The 17,294-nt window shown below is 40.3% G+C and overlaps 1 long non-coding RNA gene across 1 annotated transcript; it reads left to right on the forward strand.

Annotated features, from left to right (window-relative positions):
- Positions 1-393: 393 nt before the first annotated feature.
- On the forward strand, positions 394-6,904 carry LOC143856811 (uncharacterized). Its single transcript, XR_013238371.1, has 2 exons — positions 394-853; positions 3,776-6,904. It is a non-coding gene; the product is annotated as an uncharacterized LOC143856811 (long non-coding RNA).
- The last annotated feature ends 10,390 nt before the right edge of the window (positions 6,905-17,294 follow it).

Below are 17,294 nucleotides of genomic sequence, written 5' to 3' on the forward strand. Positions count from 1 at the left end.
ATAAGAGCTCTAGATGACTCTTTCATTGCCCTTGAATGATGGAAAGATTCTATCTAAAGGTATCTAAAAGACTGGGAAAGTCTCCTAAAAGAGAGAAGGGAAATATTCCTAAGACTTGGCAACTCCCCTAAATGATGGACTTGGGCTAACGCCTTCATCGCTCTATCTAATGAATCCTACTTCAAGACATAGATTTTGTATTAAACCCAACTAGTTGTAAGCAAACAAGAGCAATAAGGAAAAGGGAAGCATAGTGTAGACACCCACATTTTGCTTTACTTTAACCAAATATATGTTTTAGGTCATTAATATCTTGATCTGACTTTACGGATCATCAATCGGGACAAAATAAGATAGGGTCACTTCATAGCCCGAACCCTGATTCCATTCCGAGACCCGATTTCCGTAAATCGTTAGATCAATGGCAGATCTTGACCTGGGTCTAACCATCCAAAACCACCTAACCTCTCCTCTCATCCTAACCATCCAAACCTCACCTAACCTCACCTAACCTCTCCTCTCATCCTAACCATCCAAACCTCACCTAACCTCACCTAACCTCACCTAACCACCTAACCTTACCTAACCTCACCTAACCTCACCTAACCTCCTATCCCATTCTCCTATAAATACCCTCTCATCCCACCATCCAAGAAAAAGAAGAAAAAAGAACCCCTCTCTTAGAAAATTCATCCCTCTCCCTCATCTCTTCAAGGGTTCGGCCATCCTTGCCGGATCGGGTGATTTTATACGTTGGGTGATATATATCAAAAGCAGTCATTATCAAGCAAGGAATCATCTTCAAGGAATTAACATCAAAGAAAAATCAAACACAAAGTGGGTTTCCAAAGAGGTAGGCATTTATTTCAATTCTATGTAGGGTCTGTTTTCATGCATATCTTTTACTTTAAAAGAAAAACCATGTTAGGAAGCATGTAGGGTTTGTTTTCCCTGCTGGTTCGCACTCTGGTTAGACCCTGGTTGCACCCAGGTTCGCTGCTGGTTGCACCCAGGTTCCCTGCTGGTTGCACCCTGGTTCCCTATTGGTTCGCACCCTGGTTCCCTGCTGGTTCGCACTCTGGTTAGACCCTGGTTGCACCCAGGTTCGCTGCTGGTTGCACCCAGGTTCCCTCCTGGTTGCACCCTGGTTCCCCTGCTGGTTCGCACCCTGGTTCCCTGCTGGTTCGCACCCAGGTTCGCTGCTGGTTGCACCCAGGTTCCCTGCTGGTTGCACCCTGGTTCCCCTGCTGGTTCGCACCCTGGTTCCCTGCTGGTTCGCACCCTGGTGCACCCTGGTCCGCACCCTGGTTTGTACCCTGCTTCCTCCTAGTTAGACCATGGCTAGTCTCGGGTTTGCTCCTAACTTAGACCCGACTCACTTGACCCTAACCATTAACCCAATCCAACCAAGTAATATCCCAACACAATCCGAGTCGCATGTCTGAATCCATTTGGCCGAATCTCATAAGCCCGCCCACTTTGAATTCCGAAAATTCAAACCCTTGATGATTCCTATATGCTCAATTCTTTGATGCAAATTCCCAATTCCAAAATCCCATTGCTAGATCAATGTTTCTGAATCTCAAGTCCAATGCTCAAATGCAAACCCGATTCCAGATACAAATACCAATTCTGTTTTCCAAAATCCAAGTAACCTCGCCAGTGGAACTACGTGTGGCTTGATCCCCATCATGGGGTACGTAGGCAATTTGGCACTCCCAAGTTCAGTCGCACCTTTCTCTATCTTTCCCATTCCCTCACACTATTCATCATCTCGATTCATCTCGTGTCTCTCGGAACCATTGGATTATGGTTTCCGTCGTAAGAACCCTTAGAGCCCAATTTAGGAACAATGGTGTCGTGTCGTGTTGTGTCCTAAGTTTTAGGGAGTCCTAGAGTTAGGAGTCCAGCCTCATCACGGACGCTTGCTATGTATAGCAACCGTGCCATAGGTCAAGTTACACTAGTCATCCAGTTTTTCCCTAGGACAAGCCTAGTAAACTAGGATGTAGGCTAACCTGCATTAGTCTAAGGGACAACTTGCATTTAGATAGGATCATATAGCATCTTCGATGAAATCCTAAGATAATAAAATCCTCAACTTGAATTAAATAACTTCTCTTAAAACTGTTGAAACAGTCAATCCCGTCTAGATCGGTGTCCTGGTTGAGTTAGGCATATGTAGCTTAGCTTAAATGCACCGAACTACGTCGACTCTGATCCCAGTAAGGCTTGGGTACGTAGGCAGCTTGGATGTCTGATGGCATACCACCCGCGAGTCGGCACCACAAACAAATTGTGGTGTTTTGTATATTAATTTTCTTGTAAATGCTTAATCAAATCACTTAGGACTTTCCATGAAATTAGAATTTTAGGAGAACTTTCACTTAGATTGAATCCAGACAAATTAATAAATCAAGATACACATTTAGGATTCACATTGAAATTAGATCATAGGATGCATGTCACTTAGTTCGCACATTAACATAGAGTTGAATGAGCCATTTAAAATAAATTTAAAAGAGTTAGCTTTTGGAATCGAAGACCGATTATCGGGCAAGAATGGTGCATGTGGTGGATAACTCCCCATACCTTCCATTCTCGTAACCAGGTAGCGAGTCTAGATTTCTGGTTAATTATGGGTCCTAGATCCCACATCTAGGTGGCGACTCTGTCAGTCTCTTTCGTGTGGAATTCGGATTGCCTTAGTGATCCCAAGTTCACAGGAAAGATTAATTCAAATCAATAATAAAATGCACACGCCAATCGCGTGGATACGAGAGACCAAGAGAGAGAGAGCGGCGGCTCGCGCCCCACACCCCTCTCGCGGGATCAGGGTACCACAGTTTGGCGACTCTGCTGGGGATCACCTAACTTCATTAAAACTTCAAAAGATAATTCATTTGAATTTAATTTTAAATGGCTCATAAAAACTCTATACTTGTTAGATTAGTTTGTCTTGTTTTATTTTCTCTCATCACATTTTACTCGAACTTAATTTAACAAAACCTGAAGGCATCATAGATTGCGCGAACTTATTGCACACACTTACATCACTTGCATCTAAACCCTTGCATCTCACATTCACACACGTCCTATTTTAGGAACCCGGAGTGTTATCTAGCATGGTTGACTGGGATTTCATCACCTGGTGCCTCTGTGCTAGAGAAGCATTCCACCCTTAGCCTAGTACCTTTATGGTGCGTAAACGGATCTATTGTTCACGTACTGATACGCCGGACACTGGTACAGTATATCGAACATGGATTCACGCTAAGGGAACTCTTGGCCTTACCCCTAGATTAACCCACACATGCATGTAGTATACGAACACATGTGCATCACATGTGTGAGCCTAGTTTAGGATATCCTACCCATTTGTGTCTAGATTAGACCGTAGTCCATCTTCCAATGGCTACGATCGGTCCTAGGTACACAAACAAAGTCATGAGTTGAGATCCTATCTCCACTCCGCTTGATTAGGATTAGGGTTGATGCCTTCAGGTCACACTGTTAAAATGTGCAAGATTAAAAACTTTCCCTTTGGGGTTAGGATATAAATCCCATCATTTCCAAAGATCTCATAGGATTAGTCATTCATGATCTATCCGTTGAAAGCAATCTTATGCTATCTCATCTAATCTCTTGATCGTGCGTCTTTCATTCTTCTGTCATACGATTCGATCGTATCTTCATGCCATCCCCTAACTGGCAGGAGCAGAATCTCACAATCTTTCGATTATGCAATCTCACGATCTAATCATGCCTGGTCCAGATGATCCAATCTTGCTTGTATCCTTGGTCTCTTCCTCCTCTAGGGGCTACCTTTTTCAAGATTATTTTGCTAAGTCCTTCGGAGTTTACTCTCATAATCCTCGAACTAGGGGCATTCCCCTATGTGAATCAGTCATCATGGTCAGTACAATTGTTGAGTCCGGTCTTACAGTTCAAGGTCAATGCCTAGTCCAGGCAAGTTATCTTCTGCTTCTCTTTTTATTTAGAGTTGTGAATCCTGAGAATGTTCAGGATAAGTCGTCAGATGTAATAGGCTTTTCTTTAAATAAAATTTCAGTTCCAAAAGTTCACTGGTGTCTGTTTCTTAAGTGTGCTTCTGATCTTAAAGTAAGACTCCCTCCTCAAATGAGGACAAAATTGGCGAAATTCCACTTGAGTCACAACAATTACTTGAACAAGAGGAGGAGCGCCAATCCCAGCTTTTCAAAGATGAAATTGAAGTGGTAAACACTGGCACTGAAACTTTGATTCAGTGAATGCCGATTGAAAATACATTACCCTCTAAAGAGTGTGAAGAATTGATAAAATTATTTCAAGAATAAGAAGATTGTCTAGAAAAGCTACAACCGATACCAGGGGCAAGACATAGATGGAAAGCTCAAAGAAAATGAAGAAAGTGAGAAGATATATGCTATACAAGGGGCATAGAGTGGAAACAACTTTCATATTTCCAATCAATGACCTTGGTTCTCAAATTCATAACATAAAGCCAACAAATTCAAGATGAAAAGTTCAAGAGCAAACAATGAAAAGTGATCATCAGATATCGAGAGTACGAATCCATAGATGGAGGATGTCAAAGAACAAGTTTCACTCTATGAAAATCAAAAGCACGTATTAGAATCTTGGAAGAAGAAGATCCATTATCTCTTACCTGGAAATGCCGTCAAATTCTGTGAAAAAAAAGAAAAGAAAAAATAAATAAATAATCAGTACCAGAGGGACCCTAGTAACCTAGATCGATTCCCAATTTGAACATCGGAAGGCCTCCTTTGGCCGAATAAATCCCAAAATCAGAACCCAACGTCAAAAGAATACCGGTTTGCAAACCCTTCGAGCCTGAATCAAATTTTCTTGAAAACCCATCAAACTAGGGGCATCCGCCCCGAACTACGCGAGACCTGATCCCTATACTGGGGTACGTAGGCAACTCGGTTGAACCGAGTTCGGTCGATTCAAAAAGGAAAAGAAATTCAATCCTTTCAAAAAAAAAAGAGAGGGACAAGTTCCAAAAGAAGAGAAGTTAATTGTTCCAGAAAGAAAAGAAAAAAGGAAAAAAAAATCAAACAATTTATCTTCAAACTAGGGGCATTCGCCCTGAACTACACACGACCTGATTCCTACCTTGGGATATGTAGGCGACATGTTCACAGGTTCGGTCGAAATCTTTGTTGAGCCTTAAGCCATTCTTTGAAAAGCCCTATCCTACCTATAAAAGTCCTTCTGGTGTTCAGAACTAATGAGCTAGGTCCTGAGATAGAATAAAAAAATGAAATGATGATGAATAAGAAAAATAACGGAGTTTGAAGATCTGCTAGACTGAAAACCTGAAAGGGCGGTCTAGGCAAAATTTAAGATCATTCCCCTGCTAAGTTGAAAACCCGAAAGGGCGGCTTAGGCAAAAGCTAAGGGGATAGCCTGCTGGATCGAAAACCTAGAAAGGTGGTTCAGGCAAAAGTTAAGGCTAGCGCGGTCCGCCAAGTTAAAAACCCTGAAGAGGTGACTTGGTCACGGTAAGAGAATCAGTATAAGAAGGCAACAGCCGGTATCAAGACTGAAGATCAACTGAAGTTCAAGCAAATTCAAGTGATATCCTCAAAACTGGGGGCATTGAAGCTAAGCAATCTTAGGGGTCGTAATTAAATTCTTGAGGCATTACTGTTTCGAGGAAGAAGTCCAGTGTTTACGATTTCAAAAAAAAAAAAAAAAAAAAAAATTCCTTGAAATGATAGATTTACCAAATAAAACGTTAACTAAGTCAGAAGCATCACTGTGTTTGTCAGTATAGTCAGTCAATCTTTGTTATTCTAAGTTCACTCCTTCAGGGCTGCTCAATCCTTTGAGTAGTGCCTTTCATCTAAGTTTTCTCTTTAGAAAGAGTCAATCGTCGTTCCTATGTCCAAATGATGTAACTGTCTTGGTGAAGGAGGCCCGGCCTAGGCAGCTCCCTGCAATTATACCTGAAAGGGTTCGAGAATCTAGTCAAACAGCTACATTTCAAAGAAGATCAACTCAGAAGAGTTCAGAAGTAGAAACATCAGAAAGCCCAGCTTCCGTAAAAAGATCATACCCCAGGAAGGCACCTTAAGCTTGGAAGAGCCCCAGATGCAATGGTGGTTGAGCCAATTTCTCAGAAAGATGAACCATTAAAATTCAGAATTTCCTTCCGGTTAGTTAAATACTATCCTGGTCAAGAAATGTTCATCTAAGCACCTGTCAAAAAACAGATCCCGCTTTTCCATGTTAGAGAGCCGTTGTTCTAAATTACCAATTTCAAGTATCTTGTTCAAGGTTTCAGTTATCAAAATCCCCAGAAGACAAGACCAACAGTCTCATTGAGAAAAATCTTGTTGAAGTTTCATAAAAGTGTTCCTAATCCATTCTTGTTACTAATGGTTCTTCGTTCATAAGGTTGGTCGTCTCATCATTCGTCAAAGTCTTGGTTTCCAATATCTTTACTGGGCACGATCTATAATGTCCCCGATTTCATTGAGTTCAAAAAAAAAAAAAAAAAAAAAAATCCAAAATTCATCAAATCCAATCCCCGATTCAAACAAATCCAATCTTACGTCAAATTCAAGTTCATGAAAAATCTCATGTCCTCTTTGAGCCCTTTTGTGAAAGGTGCCTCATTTCTCGAGTCCATTTGTGAATGGTCTCGTCTTCTCCTTGAACCCGTTTGTGAACAGGTTTCTCATTCTCTGAGTCCATTTGTGAATGCTCTAATGTCCTCTTTGAGCCCGTTTGTGAACGGTGCCTCTGTTCTCGAGGCCATTTGTGAATGGTCTCATCTTCTCCTTGAGCCCGTTTGCGGACGGTACCTCATTTTCCAAAAATAAAAAAATTTATCAAATCCAAATCCTTAATTAAAAAAAAAAAATAAAAAAAATCCAATCCTACGTCAAATTCAAGTTCATAAAAAATCTCTAAATTCTTCGAGCCCGTTTGTGAACGGGGCCTCATTTCTCAAGTCCATTTGTGAATGGTCTCGTCTTCTCCTTGAACCCGTTTGTGAACGGTGTCTCATTCTCTGAGTCCATTTGTGAATGGTCTCATCTTCTCCTTGAGCCCGTTTGTGAACGGTGCCTCATTTTCTGAGTCCATTTGTGAATGGTCTCGTGTCCTCTTTGAGCCCGTTTGTGAACGGTGCCTCATTTCTCGAGTCCATTTGTGAATGGTCTTGTCTTCTCCTTGAGCCCGTTTGTGAACGGTGCCTCATTTCTCGAATCCATTTGTGAATGGTCTCGTCTTCTCCTTGAGCCCGTTTGTGAATGGTGCCTCATTTCTCGAGTCCATTTGTGAATGGTCTTGTCTTATCCTTGAGCCCCTTTGTGAATGGCGCCTCTTTTCTCGAATCCATTTGTGAATGGTATCGTCCTCCTTGAGCCCGTTTGTGAATGGTGCCTCATTTCTCGAGTCCATTTGTGAATGGTCTTGTCTTCTCCTTGAGCCCGTTTGTGAACGGTGCCTCTTTTCTTCGAGTCCATACAACTATGGTCTCTTATCCTCTTTGAACATCATACATCTATGATGTCTCATTTCCTTGGAATCCGTACAAATACGGTATTTCATTCTCTTCGAGTCCATACAACTATGGTCTCTTATCCCCTTTGAACATCATACAACTATGATGTCTCATTTCCTTGGAATCCTTACAAATACGGTATTTCATTCTCTTCGAGTCCATACAACTATGGTCTCTTATACCCTTTGAACATCATACAACTATGATGTCTCATTTCCTTGGAATCCGTACAAATACGGTATTTCATTCTCTTCGAGTCCATACAACTATGGTCTCTTATCCCCTTTGAACATCATACAACTATGATGTCTCATTTCCTTGGAATCCGTACAAATACGGTATTTCATTCTCTTCAAGTCCATACAACTATGGTCTCTTATCCTCTTTGAACATCATACAACTATGATGTCTCATTTCCTTGGAATCCGTACAAATACGGTATTTCATTCTCTTCGAGTCCATACAACTTTGATCTCTTATCCCCTTTGAACATCATACAACTATGATGTCTCATTTCCTTGGAATCCTTACAAATACGGTATTTCATTCTCTTCGAGTCCATACAACTATGGTCTCTTATACCCTTTGAACATCATACAACTATGATGTCTCATTTCCTTGGAATCCGTACAAATACGGTATTTCATTCTCTTCGAGTCCATACAACTATGGTCTCTTATACCCTTTGAACATCATACAACTATGATGTCTCATTTCCTTGGAATCCGTACAAATACGGTATTTCATTCTCTTCGAGTCCATACAACTATGGTCTCTTATCCCCTTTGAACATCATACAACTATGATGTCTCATTTCCTTGGAATCCGTACAAATACGGTATTTCATTCTCTTCAAGTCCATACAACAATGATCTCTTATACCCTTTGAACATCATACAACTATGATGTCTCATTTCCTTGGAATCCGTATAAATACGGTATTTTATCTTGCCCAAGCCCATTCAAAAATGATGCTGCATTTTCATTAAGAATCTTTCAAAAGTCATCCATTATTCTCTCTGAGACCATTTGAAAATGACGTCTCATTTCCTCTGAAGCTGTTCAAAAGCGATATTCCTTTCCCTCCGAAAATCCATTTGAAAATGGTATCCCATTTCTCTCGTTGCCAGCGGCACCGCAGCGGGTTTGTTTTATTGCATTCCAATTCTAGGATTTCATCTAAGGTCTTGCATTATATTAGGTTGCATTGTGTTTAGGGGGTTCCTTTGTCGATTAAAGTTACGCAAAATGGTTCTGTCATTTTAACTTTGGTATTCGATGACTACGTCGTCTCTACCAAAGAGGGGCATCTGTAGACACCCACATTTTGCTTTACTTTAACCAAATATATGTTTTAGGTCATTAATATCTTGATCTGACTTTACGGATCATCAATCGGGACAAAATAAGATAGGGTCACTTCATAGCCCGAACCCTGATTCCATTCCGAGACCCGATTTCCGTAAATCGTTAGATCAATGGCAGATCTTGACCTGGGTCTAACCATCCAAAACCACCTAACCTCTCCTCTCATCCTAACCATCCAAACCTCACCTAACCTCACCTAACCTCTCCTCTCATCCTAACCATCCAAACCTCACCTAACCTCACCTAACCTCACCTAACCACCTAACCTTACCTAACCTCACCTAACCTCACCTAACCTCCTATCCCATTCTCCTATAAATACCCTCTCATCCCACCATCCAAGAAAAAGAAGAAAAAAGAACCCCTCTCTTAGAAAATTCATCCCTCTCCCTCATCTCTTCAAGGGTTCGGCCATCCTTGCCGGATCGGGTGATTTTATACGTTGGGTGATATATATCAAAAGCAGTCATTATCAAGCAAGGAATCATCTTCAAGGAATTAACATCAAAGAAAAATCAAACACAAAGTGGGTTTCCAAAGAGGTAGGCATTTATTTCAATTCTATGTAGGGTCTGTTTTCATGCATATCTTTTACTTTAAAAGAAAAACCATGTTAGGAAGCATGTAGGGTTTGTTTTCCCCCTGGTTAGCCTCTGGTTAGACCCTGGTTGCACCCAGGTTCGCTGCTGGTTGCACCCAGGTTCGATGCTGGTTGCACCCTGGTTCCCTGCTGGTTGCACCCTGGTTCCCTGCTGGTTGCACCCTGGTTCCCTATTGGTTCGCACCCTGGTTCCCTGCTGGTTCGCACTCTGGTTAGACCCTGGTTGCACCCAGGTTCGCTGCTGGTTGCACCCAGGTTCCCTCCTGGTTGCACCCTGGTTCCCCTGCTGGTTCGCACCCTGGTTCCCTGCTGGTTCGCACCCAGGTTCGCTGCTGGTTGCACCCAGGTTCCCTGCTGGTTGCACCCTGGTTCCCCTGCTGGTTCGCACCCTGGTTCCCTGCTGGTTCGCACCCTGGTGCACCCTGGTCCGCACCCTGGTTTGTACCCTGCTTCCTCCTAGTTAGACCATGGCTAGTCTCGGGTTTGCTCCTAACTTAGACCCGACTCACTTGACCCTAACCATTAACCCAATCCAACCAAGTAATATCCCAACACAATCCGAGTCGCATGTCTGAATCCATTTGGCCGAATCTCATAAGCCCGCCCACTTTGAATTCCGAAAATTCAAACCCTTGATGATTCCTATATGCTCAATTCTTTGATGCAAATTCCCAATTCCAAAATCCCATTGCTAGATCAATGTTTCTGAATCTCAAGTCCAATGCTCAAATGCAAACCCGATTCCAGATACAAATACCAATTCTGTTTTCCAAAATCCAAGTAACCTCGCCAGTGGAACTACGTGTGGCTTGATCCCCATCATGGGGTACGTAGGCAATTTGGCACTCCCAAGTTCAGTCGCACCTTTCTCTATCTTTCCCATTCCCTCACACTATTCATCATCTCGATTCATCTCGTGTCTCTCGGAACCATTGGATTATGGTTTCCGTCGTAAGAACCCTTAGAGCCCAATTTAGGAACAATGGTGTCGTGTCGTGTTGTGTCCTAAGTTTTAGGGAGTCCTAGAGTTAGGAGTCCAGCCTCATCACGGACGCTTGCTATGTATAGCAACCGTGCCATAGGTCAAGTTACACTAGTCATCCAGTTTTTCCCTAGGACAAGCCTAGTAAACTAGGATGTAGGCTAACCTGCATTAGTCTAAGGGACAACTTGCATTTAGATAGGATCATATAGCATCTTCGATGAAATCCTAAGATAATAAAATCCTCAACTTGAATTAAATAACTTCTCTTAAAACTGTTGAAACAGTCAATCCCGTCTAGATCGGTGTCCTGGTTGAGTTAGGCATATGTAGCTTAGCTTAAATGCACCGAACTACGTCGACTCTGATCCCAGTAAGGCTTGGGTACGTAGGCAGCTTGGATGTCTGATGGCATACCACCCGCGAGTCGGCACCACAAACAAATTGTGGTGTTTTGTATATTAATTTTCTTGTAAATGCTTAATCAAATCACTTAGGACTTTCCATGAAATTAGAATTTTAGGAGAACTTTCACTTAGATTGAATCCAGACAAATTAATAAATCAAGATACACATTTAGGATTCACATTGAAATTAGATCATAGGATGCATGTCACTTAGTTCGCACATTAACATAGAGTTGAATGAGCCATTTAAAATAAATTTAAAAGAGTTAGCTTTTGGAATCGAAGACCGATTATCGGGCAAGAATGGTGCATGTGGTGGATAACTCCCCATACCTTCCATTCTCGTAACCAGGTAGCGAGTCTAGATTTCTGGTTAATTATGGGTCCTAGATCCCACATCTAGGTGGCGACTCTGTCAGTCTCTTTCGTGTGGAATTCGGATTGCCTTAGTGATCCCAAGTTCACAGGAAAGATTAATTCAAATCAATAATAAAATGCACACGCCAATCGCGTGGATACGAGAGACCAAGAGAGAGAGAGCGGCGGCTCGCGCCCCACACCCCTCTCGCGGGATCAGGGTACCACACATAGCATCCTACCTTAACAATGGTGAATGAAATCATCCTCAAATGGAACCTATTATTATAAGAATGTAAGTGTGCTAATAATGTCCTATCCAAAGTCAACATGGCATTAATTCTACCGTCCAACAAGAACTATGGTTAACATAATTACACAGTTGGCAAAATACTTATTGTAAACAAGACATGCATATATAGAAAACATCTATTTAAACTAATGAGTGTACAATAATATGAAAATGATCTTCAACTATAAAATTCAAACATCAATAACCATCAATAATCTTCAACTTCCTTTGTACAGGGAACAGGAATGTGGCCTAGAACTGGAATGAGCCACTCAAACACTTTAGATTATTATTACCAACTAAGTTTATCTAAAGAAAAGAAGCATTGGTTTAATCCTTTCTTACCCTATATAAATGGCTGCATCAATATAAGCAAATAGTCAGGGCTATTAGTCTCCTCTGTATGCAAAAAAAGGTCAGCATTAAGCCTAGATTATAGACATATGAGGGTTGCTAACATCATGAGGGCTGCCAATATCAACTATGTGTGAGGGCTGCTAATATAACAAAGGCATAAGGGCTGCTAAAACATTGTTTCTGTTTTCAAAAACTGATTGAAAAGAAAGGACAAGGTGAGAGTGCAATCATCACAATTGAGTGGAGTTAATATCAAATTTCCCAAGAAACACATTATCTGACAAATTGTATACCTGAATGGAGAGCTTGCCGTGATCCTATTTTGAACTCCATATAAGCTAGAATATGATTTTAGCAATGGAAAGAAAGACCCAAACGAATTTCGAACAAGGGCAAGTACAATTAAACAAGCAGGTTGACCCCCTTTTTCTTTTATGCTATATAAAGGCCAAAACGAGGATTCTAGGAGGACTAATATTTATACAGCATTTCTTATCATAACTGAACTGTGCCCTATAAAAAAAAAAAAAAACTCAGCACAACATTGAAAGAATAACTCAACCAGATGTTGCTACCTAATATGATACAAAAGGTAACCACAGCAGTGTACTGATGTCTGCTCATATATAAATCTTTGTATGAAATGAATAAAAAATATGTAAATATCTTATTTAACATTACAACTAATCCGAAATAATGCCGATGTTAAATTTGTCATGACCAAAACAATTCTCTCTTCTTCTTTTCTTATCTCTCTTTTTTATTTTGACTAAAATACCATGAAGAACACACAGAGCACATGAAAAACTTTGCTGATAGAATCTTTCATTCCATTTTTGACTTTTCAAAACCAGTATAATGCAACTCCAAAAAAATAAAATAAAAAAATACATTAAGTCTACTAGCTTATAAAAATACTTCCAAAGCATTTAGCAATCACAAGACTATTATCATTGATACATCGAACAGGTAATCATGCCAACTGGTTTCAAAACTCACAACAAAATTTTCAAAACAGAAAATCTGTATAATGACAAATATGTACAATAGTCAAGATACAATCATTATTAGAACATAAAGAGCTTAACAAATTATTTTTTTAATAACATTTATCTAATGAAACGGTGTCTCCCTATTTGAAAATAATGACACTCACACATACACACACACATACACATAGGCATGCACACACTTACACAAACACATACATATTCACAGCCATAGATCCACTTGCACAAACACACACACTCTTACATTCACACACATATACACTCACACACTCACAGCCACATTCATACACATAAACTAAGAAACATACTCCACAATGCACTCAAAGATGATCAACTGAACTGACTCTATATATGACTGAAATTTTGAAACAATATATTTCAAACTAAAATTCAATATAACCTATGAAATAGAACACAACAATAAATCCATATAGCCGGTCAATAACACCTTTTTAATCAGTGACTTATAGAGTAGATGAACTTTTGAATTTTAGAAAACTATGAAATGTAACTTTTAGAACAGATCTATAATCTGCACATTCCAAGGAATAACTCCTCAATCATGACATTACAAAATCTGGAATTCGGTTGACAACTTCTTTCCTCTTTTTTTTTTAAATAAAATTAAATATCAACAGAGATCACCAATCGTATACCTTAAAAATTAAAAAAAAAATAAAAATAACACAGAGTAAGAGGCTTACCTTGGATTATATCCTTCTTCCTTCTGAAGCTCCACAAGGCTTTGATTCGCAAAAAAAATACGCCAGTGATGCTTGCAATATCAGATGAGCAAATAGAGTAATAGCTCTCAAAATTTTGATCTATCCTTCTTCTTCTTCTCTTAATGTTTCGATCAACTACACCTACCTCACTTCCTGATTTATGGTTTAAGGCAAGAAATTTAGGATTTGAAGTCTTGAAAGGATGAAAGATCAGGCGGAGGTGAAAAATTTGTCAGATAACTAACACAAAGTTTGGGTTTCTATAGCTCGGATCTATGGTTTCAAGTTGGAAAAGATCAAGAGGAGAAAACAAATCAGCAAGGTTCTATATGGGAATAACATGAAAAACAGAACAACAAGAAGTTTCGCTAGAGATTTGCTAGAAAAATTCGGCCGGAGAAGGTAAAAGTCACCAGAGAAGAAAATAAAATGGGTTAGGGGAATTGAAGAAATAGAGAAAGAAGAGATGGTGGTTATGGTGGTGCTTGAGAGGAAGATGTGGATGGAGATGGTCGGTGGGAAGTGGACAAGGTGTGGCCGGATTCCAGTGATGACGGACGAAGGTGGAAAGAAAAAAACAGTTTGGGGAAGATGATGTAGTTGCAAGGGAGACAAAAGGGTTGAAGTGGGATTTATGGAAAAATAAGAAGAGGGTTTGGGGATGGCTGAAAACTGATTATGAAGAAGGGGTTTGATGGTGGCTGTGAAGAAGCTAAGGAAGATAGGTTGGTTTTGGGTTTGAGGATGGAGAAGGGTGGTAAAGAGGGTTCTCGGTCGGATTCCGGCAATCTGGAGGTGGGTTTCGGGAAATGAGAAAAAGCTTTGATGGTGAGATGGTGTTGTTGATGAAAATGGGAGGGGTAGAGATGATTATGGTCAGATTCCGGCAAGATTCTTGCCGGAATCAATGGTGGTGGATGTGGGTTTGGTCGGTGATCGGCAAAGTGGGTTTGTAGGCTTAGGAATTGGGGTGGATGGAGCTAGCCAATATTGTCGGAAATTGATGATGGAGAAGGGTGGTGAATAGGGTTTTTGGTCGGAGATATTGGTGGAGATGGCAACTCCCTCTCCTTCTCTCTCTCTGCAAGTCTCTCTTCCCTTCCCTCTGTTTTCCTTGCAAAAATGAGGCTCTCCCCAAAAACCCTAGCTGATTGGGTTTTTAACCCACGAGAAATGATATATTCGACCCCTCTTATTCCAAGGACACCCCCTCTGGTGCATTTATTATTACCTTTTATACTGGCAGGGGGTGTCCAAGTAATAGCAAAAAGGGAAAATTTTTAAGAAAATATCTTCTCCTCTTTTGATCTTAACCCTTCAAATCAACTTTTGTTCAAGGGTTAAGATCAAAGAAATCCTAACCACCTAAGAAGCTTTCAAGAAAGCTTCCTAGTATTCTCTCCTAACTAATCCTAGCCTTAAATCTTATTAACTCATGATTAAGCCTAATTGAGACTTGAAAAGGAAGAAAAGAATCTTCCCTATTTACCAAAGTGCCCTGCTCTCGGATAATGTACCCCCTAATTATGATACACATTAATCTGCACGCCTGCATATCCTCCCAGACAGCCCACTGCAGTAAATCTGAATTAGCTTTCCAGGTTCAAGCGCACCTCATTTTTTGGCTAAATCGCCACCCTTAATCCTACACTACACTACACTACAAAATTCATCCATTTACCAGGCAAATCATGACGGATTCGGATGAAATTTTACGGGGTCTTAAATGAGACCCTAACCTAGTCTAAGAACAAATTGGGGACATTAAAACACTAGTTTGATAGGGTTTCTATCCTAACGGCGCTATTAGGGTTGGTCAAAATGGGGTGTCTACAGATGCCCCTCTTTGGCAAAGCGTGTGTAACGCGCGAATGTCAAAACTGAACAGACAACACATTTTGTCTGACCTGAAAGCAAAGCAAATTTTCAGATTTTGGGTCCTAAAATAGTACTCACAAAGGTAAGACAACAAAATAACACTTCGAGACTCAAAGACTTTAAGCAAAAGGGAGATAACCTCGCACTGACCCTTAACTCGGCAATCATGACATCTCAATGAGATAGCCTCTCTCTAATACTCACGACTTAGCTATATAAACCAATACGCAAGGACTCTATTAAAGTAAGCAAACACAAAACACAAACATATGCTTTTATCTTTAAAACAAAGTTTTATGAAAACGAACACAATGAAATTACTCAGAGAATGTAAACCATTATTCACGCAAATATAAATCAATCACTCAAAGAGTCTGTAACACTCAGAGAGTCTCGAACCAAACACTCAAAGAGTCTGTAACACTCAGAGAGTCAAATCAAACACTCAAAGAGTCCAAAATAATCACTCAAAGAGTCTGCAACACTCAGAGAGTCCAAAACAATCACTCAAAGAGTCTGCAACACTCAGAGAGTCCAAAATAATCATTCAAAGAGTCTGTAACACTCAGAGAGTCCAAAACAAACACTCAAAGAGTCTGTAACACTCGGAGAGTCCAAAATAATCACTCAAAGTGTCTGTAACACTCAGAGAGTCTCAAATAAAATACTCAAAGAGTCTGTAACACTCAGAGAGTCTCAAATCAATCACTCAAAGAGTCTTTAACACTCAGAGAGTCTCAAATCAATCACTCAAAGAGTCTGTAACACTCAGAGAGAGTTTCAAATCAATCACTCAAAGAGTCTGCAACACTCAGAAAGTCTCAAACACACACATAAACCATAACACTCAAAGAGCCTCAACTACCAGAAGAGTCTGTAATACTCACAGGGTCTCAACTACTCAAAGAGTCTCAAGCACACAAATAAACCATAACACGCAAAGAGCCTCAACTACCCGAAGAGTCTGTAACACTCACAGGGTCTCAACTACTAAAAGAGTCTCAAATCAACAAAGGAACTGCTAAATTGCCTCACACAAACCCAGATTTATATGCCCGTGGTGTAACATGGTTCCATATAAATCCATATTTGTATGCCCATCATACAACACGGATCCATACAAATCCCCTCGCAGATATGCCGGACTCCTAACCTGTTAGGTAGGGACACAATGTGGATACTCAAAGACTCCGCAACACTCAGAGAGTCTCAAACCAAACACTGAAAGAGACTCAACCACCAGAAGAGTCTGTAACACTCAAAGGGGCTCCCCTTTTACTTTACCAAAGCAACACTAACCAAATACTCAAAGAGTAAAAAACAAATAGGTATAGTAATCAATCAAAAGACTTTTTTTTTTTGGGCAAAAGGAAAGGCTAGGCCACGAATCATGGAATCTAGCAACTTCTTCCTTTAATAAGAACAACACAAAATGATTGACTCATATCAATTTCACTGATTGAAGAATCATTTTCCAAAGAGAATAATGAGAATGCATGATCTTTACCAAAACCGGACTCAAGTAATTGTAACAACATTTTTCGGGTTGTAACTCTTTTTCAAAAGAGGTGAAGCACTCTACGAAATTTTGAAGATGGCAGAAGTGAGTTTTAGACTCCGCCGGGAATAAGATTTTTGAAAACTTTAATCTAAAAGAGAACAACTCGACAGGGGAGCTTAAACTAAAAGAATGTGTTCAAACTTCTCTAGTCTCTATTTGAGGAGAATGTCCATTTCAAATGTCATTGTGTATTTGACATCTTTTATGACTCAAGTC

This window comes from Tasmannia lanceolata, unplaced genomic scaffold (genome assembly GCF_043159265.1).
Source record: "Tasmannia lanceolata isolate RefF3 unplaced genomic scaffold, GAP_Taslan_0.1 ptg000023l, whole genome shotgun sequence".
NCBI classification, from domain to species: domain Eukaryota; kingdom Viridiplantae; phylum Streptophyta; class Magnoliopsida; order Canellales; family Winteraceae; genus Tasmannia; species Tasmannia lanceolata.